The sequence below is a fragment of the Heptranchias perlo genome, chromosome 20 (genome assembly GCF_035084215.1).
Source record: "Heptranchias perlo isolate sHepPer1 chromosome 20, sHepPer1.hap1, whole genome shotgun sequence".
Classification (NCBI taxonomy): domain Eukaryota; kingdom Metazoa; phylum Chordata; class Chondrichthyes; order Hexanchiformes; family Hexanchidae; genus Heptranchias; species Heptranchias perlo.
Genome location: NC_090344.1, coordinates 28,802,445 through 28,816,627, shown reverse-complemented (window position 1 = coordinate 28,816,627; position 14,183 = coordinate 28,802,445). Strand labels below are relative to the sequence as shown.

Genomic DNA, 14,183 nt, shown 5'->3' with positions numbered 1-14,183 from the left:
ATCAAGGAAAGCAGTGGTCCCAGCACCGACCCCTGGGGAACAACACTGTACATCTCCCTCCATTCCGAAAAACAACCTTTCACCACTACCCTCTGTTTCCTGTTATTTAGCCAATTCTGTATCCATGCTGCTGCTGCCCCTTTTATTCCATGGGCTTCAATCTTGATGACAAGCCCATTATGCGGCACTTTATCAAACGCCTTTTGGAAGTCCATGCACACCACATCAACTGCATTGCCCTCATCGACCCTTTCTGTTACCTTCTCAAAAAACTGTATCAAGTTAGTTAAACACGATTTGTCTTTAACAAATCCGTGCTGGCTTTCCCTCATCCTTGTCCAAGTGACTGCTAATTCTATCCCGGATTATCATTGCTGGAACTTTCCCCACTACCGAGGTTAAACTAACTGGTCTGGAGACGCTGGGTTTTATCTTTCACTCTTTCTTGAACAAGGGTGTAACATTTGCAATTCTCCAGTCCTCTGGCATCACCCCCATATCTAAGGATGTTTGGAAGATTATGGCCAGTACCTCTGCAATTTCCACCGTTACTTCCCTCACTAACCGAGGATGCATCCCATCCAGACCAGGTGACGTTTCTACTTTAAGTACAGCCAGCCTTTCAAGTACCTCCTCTTTATGAATTTTTAGCCAATCCAGTATCTCAACTACATCTTCCTTTACTGATATTCTGGCAGCATCTTCTTCCATGGTGAAGACAGATGGAAAGTATTTATTTAGTACCTCTGCCATGCTCACTGCCTCACAATGCTACTTCCTCACTATAATTGTGACGAGTGGTGCAATGGATAACGCATATGATTATGGATTAGAAAACAAGAGGTTCGATTCCTACATGGTTTGGGAATTTTTGTGCAAACTGTACATTATTTTATTGCTTTCAATACCTTGCAAACTGTCCAACTTGGTGGTGCTGCCTGGCTCCAGACCTGGTAAGTGCCTTCTTAGTGCAGCAAGCAGTGCATCAGTGTCATAATCTGAAGGTCCTGAATTCAATCTTCAGAGAAGGCATCAGGGATTACGAAGCTTTTTTTCCATCTCTCACCTCATCTTTCCATCTTTGCTGCAGAGCAAAATCAAGAACTTTTGCTGACTGCAGCCCATCAAAAGATGTTCTGCCCCTTGACCTCTCTGTACTCAAACACACAGTAAAGTTTAGGAAGTACATGGGCTATGGACTCGCTGACAAAACTCCTCTTTCTGTATAATTGCACCAAGACAATCGGTGAGTGGAGAATATAATTCTATCCCGGATTATCGTTGCTAGAACTTTACCACTACCGAGGTTAAACTGACTGGTCTGTAGATGCTGGGTTTTATCATTCACCCTTTCTTGAACAAGAATGTAACATTTGCAATTCTCCAGTCCTCTGGCATCACCCCCATACCAAGGGATGTTTGGAAGATTATGGCCAGTACCTCTGCAATTTCCACCGTTACTTCCCCCAGCAAAGTAGGATGCATCCCATCCGGACCAGGTGACGTTTCTACTTTAAGTACAGACAGCCTTTCAAGTACCTCCTCTTTATGATTTTTTCGCCAATCCAGTATCTCAACGACATCTTCCTTTACTGACACTTTGGCAGCATTTTCTTCCTTGGTAAAGACAGATGCAAATTATTTATTTAGTGCCTCCGCCATGCCCACTGCCTCCTATTGCTACTTGCTTACTCTATCCTGGGCCAGTGGTGCAATGGATAACGCATTTGACTAAAAATCACAAGATTATAAGTTCGACTCCAATTAGGCTTGGATTTTTTTTTTGCAAACTGTGCATTATTTTATGGCCTTCAATACCTTGTAAGATGTCCTACTTGCTGGTGCTGCCGGGCTGCATACCTGGTAAGTGCCTTCTTAGTGCAGCAAGCAGTGCATCAGTGTCATAATTTGAAAGTCCTGAATTCAATCTTCACAGAAGACATCAAGGATTACGAAGCTTTTTTTTTCCATCTCTCACCTCATCTTTCCATCTTTGCTGCAGAGCAAAATCAAGAACTTTTGCTTGCTGCAGCACATCAAAAGATTTGCTGCCCCTTGACCTCTCTGTACCCAAACACACAGCGAAGTTTAGGAAATACATGGGCTATGGAATCACTGACAACACTCTTGTTTCTGTAGAATTGCACCAAGACAAACGGTGAGTGGAGAATATAATCAATGATCCCACTCCTTCTCACATGCTAAGTGACAGCTTTACCAGTTGAGCTAATTCCTCATTTGCTGTTTGTAAATCGCCCTTCACAGTTCCCGCCTCGCACTCGCCTCCAAGCTGCTCCACGACCAGCAGAGAAATCTTGCCTTGGGTTGCCGCTCCCTGAATATATGAAATACTTTGCTCCAATCAGCGGTATCGAGCATCAGTAAGTGAGGAACAGCAGAACGGGAAGCCACAGTAATCATGAATGATGCTGAGAAGAGCCCGAGCCTGCGGAAGGAAGATGAGGTCACTGGAAAGCAACAGCCGCCCGAGCTTGAGGGAGCAGCGTGAGCCCTGACTGACTGACTGATCGAAGACCTTTTTGCCTGAAATTGAGGGCGAATTGAAGTGTTGCTGCTCAAAGGCACTCCCTGCTGGTGAGCAGAGGCAAATGCTCGAGTGAAACAGCCGTGCTTGGGCAGAAACAGAAAGCTTTCAGGTTTGAGAAAGGAAAAGTGGTGTCCTGTGACTCAGTGGCAACATGTTAATCTGGGAGGTGCCTGTAAAGTTCAAAGAGCGACCTTGAGGTAATTGCTGCTTATTCCAAAAGCACACTCACTCCTTCGAGCCGGAATTGAACCAGCGACCTAAGGATTACTTCAATTGTTTAATTCACTACAGTCCTCCGCTCTACCAGCTGAGCTATCGAAGGGAAGTGATAAAAATTGATGTCTGTGGTGATTATTCACCGTGCGGCTGTTGACATGTTCAGACTCATGGACTCCAGTGCTGATCGAAGCCTTCTTTCACCTGAAAGCGAGAGCTGAGTGTTTTGAAGTATTGCTGCTCAAAAGCACTCCCTGCTGGTGAGCAGAGGCAAAACAGCCTTGTTTGGGCAGACACAAAAAGTTTTGCGGCTTGAGAAAGGAAAAGAGGCGTCCTGTGCCTTCATGGCAACATGTTAATCTGTAAGGTGCCTGTAAAGTTAAGAGAGCGACCTTGAACTAACTGCTGCTTATTGCAAAATCACGCATACTCCTTCGAGCAGGAATTGAACAAATGACGTAAGGATGACTTTATCTTATTTTCCACGACAGTCTTGTCGCGCTACCAGCTGAGATATCGAAGGGAAGCGGCAAAAATGTTTCACTTTGGTGATTGTTCACCGTGCACCTTTGACACACCCGGACTCGTGGATTCCAGTGCTCATGACTGAGGCTGACTCGGTACCTGCTCATACCGCAGCGCTGTGGGAGTGTGAGCTGCTCTGTGTTCTCCACAGCCTGGGCCAGTGACACAATGAATAATGTGACTGATTATTGATCTGGAGATTGTGGGTTTAAGTTTACGGAGGGTGTCAAGTGGAAGGCCGTGCCTGGAGAGCATTGGAATAGTCGAGTCTAGAAGCAAACAAAGGCACGGATGAGGGTTTCAGCAGCAGAACTTCATTCTGGCAGTTGGGATTTGTTTCTGCTGATGTTAATAACCGCTATAACTGGGCTGAAATTCAATATTCTGGATCTATGTCAAATAAATCAACTTTGTTTCAAACGGAATGGTTCAATTACTTGCTGAATTCAAGATAAGAGACTAATTGATGTGCTAATTACCGATTATTATGCCTATTCTCCTTTCTCACTGCAGATTATTTCAGCTCGCATACCTTCAATTACTCTCATGGCCAAGTCCCAGTTCCCCGGTCCTTCCTGATTGCCTTATCCAGCCTTCAGATCCATGGAAGGTATCGGTAATGTACCCGGGATCACTAAACACAAAACCCAGTCTGTGAATCACTTTCAGCTACTGGACTTATCGTGTGTCCCACAGCATCTCTCTCACCTTCAATGCGTGAATAGAGCATCAGGCCTGGAAATCTCGTCTTCAATTTAAATACACTCATCAAATGTATTTAACAAAATACAAACAAGTAAACACATCACGGACCAATAATCCAGCACTAAATTCAAAGGAGTAAGTCTGTTATCAAACTCCTTGAGTGGACAGAATAAAGAAAAATCCCAACTCTAAGATTCCCTCGAATCCTTTGCAAATACCTTACAAATCTTGACAATAATCAACAAGTCTAATTTAATGTTGACCTTTATCTTGAGTGGGGTTGGAATACAGAAGTGATGCTTCAGTTGCAAAGAACCTTGGTCAGACCCCATCTGGAGAACTGGGCACTGAACAGAGAGAGAGATACAGTGCAGATTCACCAGAATGATGCCGGGGTTAAAAGGATTAAATTATGAGGATAGGTGGCATGAACTTGGTTTTTATTCCCATGAGTTTGGAACATTGAGATGTGATCTCACCGAGGTGTTTAAAATAATAAAGGTATACAATAAGGTAGATACAGAGAAATGATTTCTTCTGGAGGGGGAATCCAGAACAAGTCAGCAATATTATCAAGAAAAGCAGTGGTCCCAGAATCGACCCCTGGGGAACACCACTGTATACCTCCCTCCATTCCGAAAATCAGTCATTCACCACTACACTCTGCTTCATGTTATTCAGCCAATTCTGTATCAATGCTGCTACTGCCCCTTTTATTCCATGGGCTTCAATCTTGATGACAAGCCTATTATGCGGCACTGTATCAAACGCCTTTTGAAAGTCCATACACACCACATCAACCGAATGGTCCTCATCGACCCTCTCTGTTACCTTGTCAAAAAACTGTATCAAGTTAGTTAAACACGATTTGCCTTTAACAAATCCGTGCTGGCTTTCCCTAATCCTTGTCCAAGTGACTGCTAATTCTATCCCGGATTATCGTTGCTAGAACTTTACCACTACCGAGGTTAAACTGACTGGTCTGTAGATGGTGGGTTTTATCATTCACCCTTTCTTGAACAAGAATGTAACATTTGCAATTCTCCAGTCCTCTGGCATCACCCCCATACCAAGGGATGTTTGGAAGATTATGGCCAGTACCTCTGCAATTTCCACCGTTACTTCCCCCAGCAAAGTAGGATGCATCCCATCCGGACCAGGTGACGTTTCTACTTTAAGTACAGACAGCCTTTCAAGTACCTCCTCTTTATGAATTTTTCGCCAATCCAGTATCTCAACGACATCTTCCTTTACTGACACTTTGGCAGCATTTTCTTCCTTGGTAAAGACAGATGCAAAGTATTTATTTAGTGCCTCCGCCATGCCCACTGCCTCCTATTGCTACTTGCTCACTCTATCCTGGGCTAGTGGTGCAATGGATAACGCATTTGACTAAAAATCACAAGATTATAAGTTCGACTCCAATTCGGCTTGGATTTTTTTTTTGCAAACTGTGCATTATTTTATGGCCTTCAATACCTTGTAAGCTGTCCTACTTGCTGGTGCTGCCGGGCTGCATACCTGGTAAGTGCCTTCTTAGTGCAGCAAGCAGTGCATCAGTGTCATAATTTGAAAGTCCTGAATTCAATCTTCACAGAAGACATCAAGGATTACGAAGCTTTTTTTTTCCATCTCTCACCTCATCTTTCCATCTTTGCTGCAGAGCAAAATCAAGAACTTTTGCTTGCTGCAGCACATCAAAAGATTTGCTGCCCCTTGACCTCTCTGTACTCAAACACACAGCGAAGTTTAGGAAATACATGGGCTATGGAATCACTGACAACACTCTTGTTTCTGTAGAATTGCACCAAGACAAACGGTGAGTGGAGAATATAATCAATGATCCCACTACTTCTCACATGCTAAGTGACAGCTTTACCAGTTGAGCTAATTCCTCGTTTGCTGTTTGTAAATCGCCCTTCACAGTTCCCGCCTCGCACTCGCCTCCAAGCTGCTCCACGACCAGCAGAGAAATCTTGCCTTGGGTTGCCGCTCCCTGAATATATGCAATACTTTGCTCCAATCGGCGGTATCGAGCATCAGCAAGTGAGGAACAGCAGAACGGGAAGCCACAGTAATCATGAATGATGCTGAGAAGAGCCCGAGCCTGCGGAAGGAAGATGAGGTCACTGGAAAGCAACAGCCGCCCGAGCTTGAGGGTGCAGCGTGAGCCCTGACTGACTGACTGATCGAAGACCTTTTTGCCTGAAATTGAGGGCGAATTGAAGTGTTGCTGCTCAAAGGCACTCCCTGCTGGTGAGCAGAGGCAAATGCTCGAGTGAAACAGCCGTGCTTGGGCAGAAACAGAAAGCTTTCAGGTTTGAGAAAGGAAAAGTGGTGTCCTGTGACTCAGTGGCAACATGTTAATCTGGGAGGTGCCTGTAAAGTTCAAAGAGCGACCTTGAGGTAATTTCTGCTTATTCCAAAAGCACACTCACTCCTTCGAGCCGGAATTGAACCAGCGACCTAAGGATTACTTCAATTGTTTAATTCACTACAGTCCTCCGCTCTACCAGCTGAGCTATCGAAGGGAAGTGATAAAAATTGATGTCTGTGGTGATTATTCACCGTGCGCCTGTTGACATGTTCAGACTCATGGACTCCAGTGCTGATCGAAGACTTCTTTCACCTGAAAGCGAGAGCTGAGTGTTTTGAAGTATTGCTGCTCAAAAGCACTCCCTGCTGGTGAGCAGAGGCAAAACAGCCTTGTTTGGGCAGACACAAAAAGTTTTGCGGCTTGAGAAAGGAAAAGAGGCGTCCTGTGCCTTCATGGCAACATGTTAATCTGTAAGGTGCCTGTAAAGTTAAGAGAGCGACCTTGAACTAACTGCTGCTTATTGCAAAATCACGCATACTCCTTCGAGCAGGAATTGAACAAATGACGTAAGGATGACTTTATCTTATTTTCCACGACAGTCTTGTCGCGCTACCAGCTGAGATATCGAAGGGAAGCGGCAAAAATGTTTCACTTTGGTGATTGTTCACCGTGCACCTTTGACACACCCGGACCCGTGGATTCCAGTGCTCATGACTGAGGCTGACTCGGTACCTGCTCATACCGCAGCGCTGTGGGAGTGTGAGCTGCTCTGTGTTCTCCACAGCCTGGGCCAGTGACACAATGAATAATGTGACTGATTATTGATCTGGAGATTGTGGGTTTAAGTTTACGGAGGGTGTCAAGTGGAAGGCCGGGCCTGGAGAGCATTGGAATAGTCGAGTCTAGAAGCAAACAAAGGCACGGATGAGGGTTTCAGCAGCAGAACTTCATTCTGGCAGTTGGGATTTGTTTCTGCTGATGTTAATAACCGCTATAACTGGGCTGAAATTCAATATTCTGGAACTATGTCAAATAAATCAACTTTGTTTCAAACGGAATGGTTCAATTACTTGCTGAATTCAAGATAAGAGACTAATTGATGTCCTAATTACCGATTATTATGCCTATTCTCCTTTCTCACTGCAGATTATTTCAGCTCGCATACCTTCAATTACTCTCATGGCCAAGTCCCAGTTCCCCGGTCCTTCCTGATTGCCTTATCCAGCCTTCAGATCCATGGAAGGTATCGGTAATGTACCCGGGATCACTAAACACAAAACCCAGTCTGTGAATCACTTTCAGCTACTGGACTTATCGTGTGTCCCACAGCATCTCTCTCACCTTCAATGCGTGAATAGAGCATCAGGCCTGGAAATCTCGTCTTCAATTTAAATACACTCATCAAATGTATTTAACAAAATACAAACAAGTAAACACATCACGGACCAATAATCCAGCACTAAATTCAAAGGAGCAAGTCTGTTATCAAACTCCTTGAGTGGACAGAATAAAGAAAAATCCCAACTCTAAGATTCCCTCGAATCCTTTGCAAATACCTTACAAATCTTGACAATAATCAACAAGTCTAATTTAATGTTGACCTTTATCTTGAGTGGGGTTGGAATACAGAAGTGATGCTTCAGTTGCAAAGAACCTTGGTCAGACCCCATCTGGAGAACTGGGCACTGAACCGAGAGAGAGATCAATCGGCCTTGGGAAAGATACAGTGTAGATTCACCAGAATGATGCCGGGGTTAAAAGGATTAAATTATGAGGATAGGTGGCATGAACTTGGTTTTTATTCCCATGAGTTTGGAACATTGAGATGTGATCTCACCGAGGTGTTTAAAATAATAAAGGTATACAATAAGGTAGATACAGAGAAATGATTTCTTCTGGAGGGGGAATCCAGAACAAGTCAGTAATATATATCAAGAAAATCAGTGGTCCCAGAATCGACCCCTGGGGAACACCACTGTATACCTCCCTCCATTCCGAAAATCAGTCATTCACCACTACACTCTGCTTCATGTTATTCAGCCAATTCTGTATCAATGCTGCTGCTGCCCATTTTATTCCATGGGCTTCAATCTTGATGACAAGCCTATTATGCGGCACTGTATCAAACGCCTTTTGAAAGTCCATACACACCACATCAACCGAATGGTCCTCATCGACCCTCTCTGTTACCTTGTCAAAAAACTGTATCAAGTTAGTTGAACACGATTTGCCTTTAACAAATCCGTGCTGGCTTTCCCTAATCCTTGTCCAAGTGACTGCTAATTCTATCCCGGATTATCGTTGCTCGAACTTTCCCCACTACCGAGGTTAAACTGACTGGTCTGTAGATACTGGGTTTTATCATTCACCCTTTCTTGAACAAGAATGTAACATTTGCAATTCTCCAGTCCTCTGGCATCACCCCCATACCAAGGGATGTTTGGAAGATTATGGCCAGTACCTCTGCAATTTCCACCGTTACTTCCCCCAGCAAAGGAGGATGCATCCCATCCGGACCAGGTGACGTTTCTACTTTAAGTACAGTCAGCCTTTCAAGTACCTCCTCTTTATGAATTTTTCGCCAATCCAGTATCTCAACGACATCTTCCCTTACTGACACTTTGGCAGCATTTTCTTCCTTGGTAAAGACAGATGCAAATTATTTATTTAGTGCCTCCGCCATGCCCACTGCCTCCTATTGCTATTTGCTCAGTCTATCCTGGGCCAGTGGTGCAATGGATAACGCATTTGACTAAAAATCACAAGATTATAAGTTCGACTCCAATTAGGCTTGGATTTTTTTTTTGCAAACTGTGCATTATTTTATGGCCTTCAATACCTTGTAAGCTGTCCTACTTGCTGGTGCTGCCATGCTGCATACCTGGTAAGTGCCTTCTTAGTGCAGCAAGCAGTGCATCAATGTCATAATTTGAAAGTCCTGATTTCAATCTTCACAGAAGACATCAAGGAATACGAAGCTTTTTTTTCCCTTCTCTCACCTCATCTTTCCATCTTTGCTGCAGAGCAAAATCAAGAACTTTTGCTTGCTGCAGCACATCAAAAGATTTGCTGCCCCTTGACCTCTCTGTACTCAAACACACAGCGAAGTTTAGGAAATACATGGGCTATGGAATCACTGACAACACTCTTGTTTCTGTAGAATTGCACCAAGACAAACGGTGAGTGGAGAATATAATCAATGATCCCACGACTTCTCACATGCAAAGTGACAGCTTTACCAGTTGAGCTAATTCCTCGTTTGCTGTTTGTAAATCGCCCTTCACAGTTCCCGCCTCGCACTCGCCTCCAAGCTGCTCCACGACCAGCAGAGAAATCTTGCCTTGGGTTGCCGCTCCCTGAATATATGAAATACTTTGCTCCAATCAGCGGTATCGAGCATCAGCAAGTGAGGAACAGCAGAACGGGAAGCCACAGTAATCATGAATGATGCTGAGAAGAGCCCGAGCCTGCGGAAGGAAGATGAGGTCACTGGAAAGCAACAGCCGCCCGAGCTTGAGGGAGCAGCGTGAGCCCCGACTGACTGACTGATCGAAGACCTTTTTGCCTGAAATTGAGGGCGATTTGAAGTGTTGCTGCTCAAAGGCACTCCCTGCTGGTGAGCAGAGGGAAATGCTCGAGTGAAACAGCCGTGCTTGGGCAGAAACAGAAAGCTTTCAGGTTTGAGAAAGGAAAAGAGGTGTCCTGTGACTCAGTGGCAACATGTTAATCTGGGAGGTGCCTGTAAAGTTCAAAGAGCGACCTTGAGGTAATTGCTGCTTATTCCAAAAGCACACTCACTCCTTCGAGCCGGAATTGAACCAGCGACCTAAGGATTACTTCAATTGTTTAATTCACTACAGTCCTCCGCTCTACCAGCTGAGCTATCGAAGGGAAGTGATAAAAATTGATGTCTGTGGTGATTATTCACCGTGCGGCTGTTGACATGTTCAGACACATGGACTCCAGTGCTGATCGAAGCCTTCTTTCACCTGAAAGCGAGAGCTGAGTGTTTTGAAGTATTGCTGCTCAAAAGCACTCCCTGCTGGTGAGCAGAGGCAAAACAGCCTTGTTTGGGCAGACACAAAAAGTTTTGCGGCTTGGGAAAGGAAAAGAGGCGTCCTGTGCCTTCATGGCAACATGTTAATCTGTAAGGTGCCTGTAAAGTTAAGAGAGCGACCTTGAACTAACTGCTGCTTATTGCAAAATCACGCATACTCCTTCGAGCAGGAATTGAACAAATGACGTAAGGATGACTTTATCTTATTTTCCACGACAGTCTTGTCGCGCTACCAGCTGAGATATCGAAGGGAAGCGGCAAAAATGTTTCACTTTGGTGATTGTTCACCGTGCACCTTTGACACACCCGGACTCGTGGATTCCAGTGCTCATGACTGAGGCTGACTCGGTACCTGCTCATACCGCAGCGCTGTGGGAGTGTGAGCTGCTCTGTGTTCTCCACAGCCTGGGCCAGTGACACAATGAATAATGTGACTGATTATTGATCTGGAGATTGTGGGTTTAAGTTTACGGAGGGTGTCAAGTGGAAGGCCGGGCCTGGAGAGCATTGGAATAGTCGAGTCTAGAAGCAAACAAAGGCACGGATGAGGGTTTCAGCAGCAGAACTTCATTCTGGCAGTTGGGATTTGTTTCTGCTGATGTTAATAACCGCTATAACTGGGCTGAAATTCAATATTCTGGATCTATTTCAAATAAATCAACTTTGTTTCAAACGGAATGGTTCAATTACTTGCTGAATTCAAGATAAGAGACTAATTGATGTCCTAATTACCGATTATTATGCTTATTCTCCTTTCTCACTGCAGATTATTTCAGCTCGCATACCTTCAATTACTCTCATGGCCAAGTCCCAGTTCCCCGGTCCTTCCTGATTGCCTTATCCAGCCTTCAGATCCATGGAAGGTATCGGTAATGTACCCGGGATCACTAAACACAAAACACAGTCTGTGAATCACTTTCAGCTACTGGACTTATCGTGTGTCCCACAGCATCTCTCTCACCTTCAATGCGTGAATAGAGCATCAGGCCTGGAAATCTCGTCGTCAATTTAAATACACTCATCAAATGCATTTAACAAAATACAAACAAGTAAACACATCACGGACCAATAATCCAGCACTAAATTCATAGGAGTAAGTCTGTTATCAAACTCCTTGAGTGGACAGAATAAAGAAAAATCCCAACTCTAAGATTCCCTCGAATCCTTTGCAAATACCTTACAAATCTTGACAATAATCAACAAGTCTAATTTAATGTTGACCTTTATCTTGAGTGGGGTTGGAATACAGAAGTGATGCTTCAGTTGCAAAGAACCTTGGTCAGACCCCATCTGGAGAACTGGGCACTGAACCGAGAGAGAGATCAATCGGCATTGGGAAAGATACAGTGCAGATTCGCCAGAATGATGCCGGGGTTAAAAGGATTAAATTATGAGGATAGGTGGCATGAACTTGGTTTTTATTCCCATGAGTTTGGAACATTGAGATGTGATCTCACTGAGGTGTTTAAAATAATAAAGGTATACAATAAGGTAGATACAGAGAAATTATTTCTTCTGGAGGGGGAATCCAGAACAAGTCAGTAATATATATCAAGAATAGCAGTGGTCCCAGCACCGACCCCTGGGGAACACGACTGTATACCTCCCTTCATTCCGAAAATCAGTCATTCACCACTACTCTCTGTTTCATGTTATTCAGCCAATTCTGTATCAATGCTGCTACTGCCCCTTTTATTCCATGGGCTTCAATCTTGATGACAAGCCTATTATGCGGCACTGTATCAAACGCCTTTTGAAAGTCCATACACACCACATCAACCGAATGGTCCTCATCGACCCTCTCTGTTACCTTGTCAAAAAACTGTATCAAGTTAGTTAAACACGATTTGCCTTTAACAAATCCGTGCTGGCTTTCCCTAATCCTTGTCCAAGTGACTGCTAATTCTATCCCGGATTATCGTTGCTAGAACTTTCCCCACTACCGAGGTTAAACTGACTGGTCTGTAGATGCTGGGTTTTATCATTCACCCTTTCTTGAACAAGAATGTAACATTTGCAATTCTCCAGTCCTCTGGCATCACCCCCATACCAAGGGATGTTTGGAAGATTATGGCCAGTACCTCTGCAATTTCCACCGTTACTTCCCCCAGCAAAGTAGGATGCATCCCATCCGGACCAGGTGACGTTTCTACTTTAAGTACAGACAGCCTTTCAAGTACCTCCTCTTTATGATTTTTTCGCCAATCCAGTATCTCAACGACATCTTCCTTTACTGACACTTTGGCAGCATTTTCTTCCTTGGTAAAGACAGATGCAAATTATTTATTTAGTGCCTCCGCCATGCCCACTGCCTCCTATTGCTACTTGCTTACTCTATCCTGGGCCAGTGGTGCAATGAATAACGCATTTGACTAAAAATCACAAGATTATAAGTTCGACTCCAATTAGGCTTGGATTTTTTTTTTTGCAAACTGTGCATTATTTTATGGCCTTCAATACCTTGTAAGATGTCCTACTTGCTGGTGCTGCCGGGCTGCATACCTGGTAAGTGCCTTCTTAGTGCAGCAAGCAGTGCATCAGTGTCATAATTTGAAAGTCCTGAATTCAATCTTCACAGAAGACATCAAGGATTACGAAGCTTTTTTTTTCCATCTCTCACCTCATCTTTCCATCTTTGCTGCAGAGCAAAATCAAGAACTTTTGCTTGCTGCAGCACATCAAAAGATTTGCTGCCCCTTGACCTCTCTGTACCAAAACACACAGCGAAGTTTAGGAAATACATGGGCTATGGAATCACTGACAACACTCTTGTTTCTGTATAATTGCACCAAGACAAACGGTGAGTGGAGAATATAATCAATGATCCCACTACTTCTCACATGCTAAGTGACAGCTTTACCAGTTGAGCTAATTCCTCGTTTGCTGTTTGTAAATCGCCCTTCACAGTTCCCGCCTCGCACTCGCCTCCAAGCTGCTCCACGACCAGCAGAGAAATCTTGCCTTGGGTTGCCGCTCCCTGAATATATGAAATACTTTGCTCCAATCAGCGGTATCGAGCATCAGCAAGTGAGGAACAGCAGAACGGGAAGTCACAGTAATCATGAATGATGCTGAGAAGAGCCCGAGCCTGCGGAAGGAAGATGAGGTCACTGGAAAGCAACAGCCGCCCGAGCTTGAGGGAGCAGCGTGAGCCCTGACTGACTGACTGATCGAAGACCTTTTTGCCTGAAATTGAGGGCGATTTGAAGTGTTGCTGCTCAAAGGCACTCCCTGCTGGTGAGCAGAGGCAAATGCTCGAGTGAAACAGCCGTGCTTGGGCAGAAACAGAAAGCTTTCAGGTTTGAGAAAGGAAAAGTGGTGTCCTGTGACTTTAGTGGCAACATGTTAATCTGGAAGGTGCCTGTCAAGTTCAAAGAGCGACCTTGAGGTAATTGCTGCTTATTCCAAAAGCACACTCACTCCTTCGAGCCGGAATTGAACCAGCGACCCAAGGATTACTTCAATTGTTTAATTCACTACAGTCCTCCGCTCTACCAGCTGAGCTATCGAAGGGAAGTGATAAAAATTGATGTCTGTGGTGATTATTCACCGTGCGCCTGTTGACATGTTCAGACTCATGGACTCCAGTGCTGATCGAAGCCTTCTTTCACCTGAAAGCGAGAGCTGAGTGTTTTGAAGTATTGCTGCTCAAAAGCACTCCCTGCTGGTGAGCAGAGGCAAAACAGCCTTGTTTGGGCAGACACAAAAAGTTTTGCGGCTTGAGAAAGGAAAAGAGGCGTCCTGTGCCTTCATGGCAACATGTTAATCTGTAAGGTGCCTGTAAAGTTAAGAGAGCGACCTTGAACTAACTGCTG

General features: G+C 44.5%; 4 non-coding genes across 4 annotated transcripts; all 4 read right to left on the bottom strand.

The window, feature by feature from the left end:
• Window positions 1-2,777: 2,777 nt before the first annotated feature.
• On the bottom strand, window positions 2,778-2,870 carry trnay-gua (transfer RNA tyrosine (anticodon GUA)). Its single transcript has 2 exons — window positions 2,834-2,870; window positions 2,778-2,813 (listed from the first exon to the last, which is right to left on the bottom strand). It is a non-coding gene; the product is annotated as a tRNA-Tyr (tRNA).
• A 3,562-nt stretch (window positions 2,871-6,432) lies between these two features.
• On the bottom strand, window positions 6,433-6,525 carry trnay-gua (transfer RNA tyrosine (anticodon GUA)). Its single transcript has 2 exons — window positions 6,489-6,525; window positions 6,433-6,468 (listed from the first exon to the last, which is right to left on the bottom strand). It is a non-coding gene; the product is annotated as a tRNA-Tyr (tRNA).
• Window positions 6,526-10,109: 3,584 nt separating this feature from the next.
• Window positions 10,110-10,202, bottom strand: trnay-gua (transfer RNA tyrosine (anticodon GUA)). The gene is made up of 2 exons: window positions 10,166-10,202; window positions 10,110-10,145 (listed from the first exon to the last, which is right to left on the bottom strand). It is a non-coding gene; the product is annotated as a tRNA-Tyr (tRNA).
• Window positions 10,203-13,788: 3,586 nt separating this feature from the next.
• trnay-gua (transfer RNA tyrosine (anticodon GUA)) lies at window positions 13,789-13,881 on the bottom strand. Its single transcript has 2 exons — window positions 13,845-13,881; window positions 13,789-13,824 (listed from the first exon to the last, which is right to left on the bottom strand). It is a non-coding gene; the product is annotated as a tRNA-Tyr (tRNA).
• Window positions 13,882-14,183: the final 302 nt, after the last annotated feature.